This window comes from Littorina saxatilis, linkage group LG2, assembly GCF_037325665.1.
Source record: "Littorina saxatilis isolate snail1 linkage group LG2, US_GU_Lsax_2.0, whole genome shotgun sequence".
In the NCBI taxonomy this organism is placed as follows: Eukaryota; Metazoa; Mollusca; class Gastropoda; order Littorinimorpha; family Littorinidae; genus Littorina; species Littorina saxatilis.
The window spans coordinates 99,246,218-99,251,471 of record NC_090246.1 but is presented as its reverse complement, the minus strand read 5'-3'; positions in this window follow the sequence as shown (position 1 = coordinate 99,251,471).

Genomic DNA, 5,254 nt, shown 5'->3' with positions numbered 1-5,254 from the left:
CCTGGCCGGTGAAACTGACTTTTGCTTGACAAAAACAAGTGTAATGTTGAACTTTAGCGTGATAAACTCATAGCTCACAATTCAGGGGCATTTCAGCCTCCAATTTTGCAGAACCCACTCTTGTAAGCATAACAAGTCGTTTCCGATACCTTTAATGTCACGGAATGAACTGAACGGATGCTTTTCGTTTACATGCGTTTTTGAAGGAAAACATCAGCAAAGCCGCCATTTCGACTCTGTCGATATTTCGTATGCATTTTCTTGTCATTTTTGTCGATCAAATGACCGAAATAATTAATTCTGCTTAAGTTCGGATTTCAATCCGTCAATTAATTTCACGATTAATATTCTTTGGTTTAATTAAAGGGACTTGTATAAACAAAAAAAGAGTCAAAAACGCCACTGGATCGTGAGCTATGAATTTATCACGCTAAAGTTCAACATGACAAAAACAAGAGTTCAATGCGTCCTTGTCATGCATGTAAGCGACCGTGTACATCTCCACAGATACGTACAGGCTTTTTGCATGCGTTACGAGCATTCTTTCTTAATAAGCGTATGGCTTGTTGTTGATTCAGAATATGTTTATATTACTGTATTATCATTTTCACGAAATGCAAAAAACCACAATGTATTTATGTGACAAATCTAAGTAGTGAACGGGTTTGAGCTTCCGGTTGGCCTTGGTCGATAAAGATGAAACACAAGACGATATAATTATGCTCCCCTCGGACCGACAAAAAAAAGCTGGTCTGACAACAAGCACCACCAAACATCGCATAATATATTGTCCAAATAAACAGAAATGTTGAAGAAAAGACTGGCTAAACCAACACTCGAAAGCCTGGATAATATTTTTAAGGAATTTGAAATACAGATTTGAAATACAGTCAAGCTTGTAATTTCTCTTTTAGAGATGAATAAAGATTATCGTATTGTATTGTATTGTAAAAATAGAAAAACATTCCAGTTTCATTGCTGGTAACATTACCATATTTGTAGAATTATGGTCCTCATATAAAAAGTTGGTTAGGTAGTACGCTAGGTTGTGCAGAGATGTGATGATTTGTATGTATATAATTTTAAGTGTTTTTTATTGGGATTTTTTTCCTTTTTTTCTTTGACTGTATTATTATTTGACTGTATTATCATTTGACTGTATTATCATTTGACTGTATTATCATTTGACTGTATTATCATTTGACTGTATAATCATTTGACTGTATTATCATTTGACTGTATTATTATTTAACTGTATTATCATTTGACTGTATTATCATTTGACTGTATTATCATTATTTTGACTTTATTCCCCCCTCTGCTTCTTTACCTCTGTAAACTTGTAGAGCTAGTTATTTTTCGATAATGACCCAGCAACCAAACAAATAACGAGCCAGCAACAGCCTGAATCCTCGATAGTGCAATGGGTTGAGAAGCTGTTCTGTTTCGGTACTACTTTTGCGACTGAAAAGTTCCGAACGCTCTATACGTACGAAGTATACATCTCTGGAGCAAACAATACAAACATACCGCATTTAAATTAACAACTACAGGCCTGAACACATGAATCTTCATATAAAATCCATGAGTTCGGTTGTTTTCTGAATCTAGATCTGCCGTGCACAAACGTTCATCACAAGCAAATTCCCAAGGCAAGTAACTCATACTTTGTCTAGCGACAAGAGTAGTTCCCCTTCTTTTCACTCAGTTTCTTCGACAACACTGACTGCAATCCGACGGTCAGTTTTCAACAATATTTCATTTTATAAACAGATCACACGCAACCAAATGCACACATCTCATCAATTTAAACAACATAAAGCTGTTTCATACACTATTTTCCCCAGAAAACTGAACTTCAAACAGTAATTAACGTTGGAACACGGGTGCAAAAGTTCGTCTGCTAGTCCCATTTCACGAAAGAACATTATCCTTAGCAATGCTAAAACATAAACAGAACACACAATATCTGCCTTTACCGCCACAGCAGAAGAACAGCATCTCTGTGTACTTGATTTTAGTCCAAAACAGGGAAACTGACAAGAAGTGTTAACAGAATGGAATGATTTGCACGGAACTATACAACCGCGCATTAATCGATCGCCTGCGCAGGTTGACTGGTTGAGTGATTCGGATTCGATCAAACTTTCGCACAAAAACTCCTGTTTTCTTTGAATAACTGAAGAAAGGAGGAATAAAGAGGTTACACACCTCGTCTCAGTGATTATTAAAAATAATGGTCTCAGTTCGCGGTCATGAAAAAGCTCGCTGAAGCTCGCATTTTTCATGATCCGCCAACTTCGACCATTATTTTTAATAATCACTGAGACTCGGCATGTAACCTCTACGTATTATCATTTGACTGTATTATCATTTAACTGTATTATCATTTGACTGTATTATCATTTGACTGTATTATCATTTGACTGTGTTATCATTTGACTGTATTATCATTTGACTGTATTATCATTTGACTGTGTTATCATTTGACTGTATTATCATTTGACTGTGTTATCATTTGACTGTGTTATCATTTGACTGTATTATCATTTGACTGTATTATCATTTGACTGTATTATCATTTGACTGTATTATCATTTGACTGTATTATCATTTGACTGTATTATTATTAAGCAGGCAGTACGTTCATAATGTCCCCATTGTTTGCTTGTGTTGTCCTTGTAAAAAAAAAATAAGTGTAAAAAAAAAATAAAAAAATTAAAAAAGCCTGGCTACGTCCTGCACAGAGTGGGAACGTTTCACCGGAATGTATTTCGCTCATTGACATCGATGTCAGTTACAAAATCAATGTAGGAAACAAACCCTCCTCCTCACAGAAAGCGGCCGGGTACCGGTCGATATTTGATATGTGTCCAGTTGGAAAGAAGATCGATATTTGATCACGTGGAGATGGCTGGATACATCTAACATGTGATGGTGCGAGCGGTCGCTTACACGCGAAGGACTGTATCTTGTGAAGAAGAAAAAACAAAAATACCTCCAAAAAGGTATCTTTTAGTTTCAGCATTCCTTGATTTATGCCGTGTACTTCTCTGCTTGTGCTGACATTTGAACTCATAAACAGAATTTCGTTGGTCAATTCCATGTTCTGATTTGAGAGACTGTCTGTCACGTGATGCTGTTCTGATGATCTATTAAAAAATATAAAAAAATAAATAAAAAGAGAAAAAAATGCAATGAGTGAGCAGTATTTGTCTTTTTCTGCGTTGACTTGACTTACTTGACTTATTCCTGTAGACTCCCTGTGGAGCATAGGGCCAGGAAATTTGATTGGCATAAGATGATGTTTAGTATCGGTGTGGTCTCAGTTCCATAGTAACTGTGGATGTAATTTGATCTGAATGGTGCAATGAAAGTGGCGCGGTAAGTCTGTTGACATTTTTATTCTGTGGACATGTTTGAAGAGGCACATGTTTATCGTTATAGTCGTTAAAAGTTGCATTTAGAAGACACTGACTTTTCGCCGTAATGGTACTAAATCCCCACAGTTTTTTTGTCTGCCAGCCTGTCTGTTTGTCTGTCTGAACTGTTTATCTCTGTCTGTCTGTCTGTCTGTCTGTCTGTCTGACTCTGTCTGTCTGTGTCTGTCTGTGAGTGTCTGTGTCTGTTTGTTTCTGTCTCTGTCTGTCTTTGTCTGTCTGTTTGTTTGTTTGCCCTCCTACCTGAACTTTTATTGTATTGTTTCTCCAGTTATGTATTTATTTATTTATTCAGCCAGTTCTTTATTAAGATATTTTGGCACTATACAAAAGTCTAAAAAATATTCTACATAAATAAAAAGCAAAAAAGCCTACAAAACCGCTCCACTCCAACCATAATCTGCGTACACAAAGGCAACAACCCCCAACATAATCTTTACTTCCATCCACCTTTTGAAATACCGCAACAACAGACTTCCAGATCTATAACACGATCATATGTGTTCTCTGTGTGCATGTCTGTCCAGCGTCTTGACCCCCCCTCCCCCCCATATAGCATATTAACTCTACCTGTCCCAAGATAGGCCAATTGGTCCTAAGAGGACGTTAAAACTAATTATTATCTCTCTCACTCTCCCCCATTACGTTGTTCGCGTGATTATAGAGTACTATAGACGAAGGCTGATATGATGGTCAGAGATTGCGACAGCCCCATAAAACCGACTGGTCAACTATTCAACCGGTCACGCTGCCAATAGAGATGATTGTTCCGACTACCGGACACCCTACTCGCATACAGTAGTGACCGCCAGTGTGGCTTTGCTGTTTTCATTTGTTTAAATATCATGCATTTACAATATTGTCCGCCACATTACTCGTTTGTTTCTTAGAGCACATTTATTAGTTTATCTTGTTATGCTCCCTTAATTACAACTTTCAATTACGGCTTTGTATTTATGCAACTGAATAAAAAACTGTTTAAACCAAAGGTGGGACCGCAAACAGTCCCACTTATTAACAGCAAAAGGGAACTGCGTAGCAAGGCTCCAAACGAATCTATACTGAAGAGAAGAAGTCATTGTTAAAAAAAGAAATCACAAAAACAACAGTTGATGAATGGCTTCTTTATGAGGGGAAATATTTTAATTTTATCATGTATATGGTTTGTTAATATTCTTTCCTGCGAATTTTCATTTGGTAGCGCATTGATAAAACATGTCCCAAATTAGCCACTGCTTCCGATTGGAACGTTAAAATCTGAATTTCATCATTATCGCACGACTGCAAAGCTCTGCGTGGTGAGATCGTTATACACCGGATAAGTAATAATGGTGAATGAAAACAACAAACAAATAAAACACACACACTCCCACACACACACACACACACACACACACACACACACACACACACACACACACACACACACCGAGTTATTGATGACAAGAGTCGTTTGAAAATCGGTTGAAAATCTTCTATGCATGCAAACAGCACTTTACACACACAGTACATGAGAGGACACCTCCAATGTAAGGACACATTCCTCTGACCCTTGGTGTGTATGTTTTAAATCAGGCCGTATAAAAGGAGCACGTCTTAAAATGTAGGTACATTTACAAAGGCTATGAAGAGACAATGTGAAAAAGTAAGGCCTTACAAGGGGAAGTCTTACATTGGGGGAAGTCTTACATTGGGGGAAGTCTTACATTGGGGGAAGTCTTACATTGGGGGAAGTCTTACATGGGGGGGGGGGGGTCTTACACTGGGGGGAGTCTTACATTGGGGGAAATCTTACAAGGGGGGGAAGTCTTACA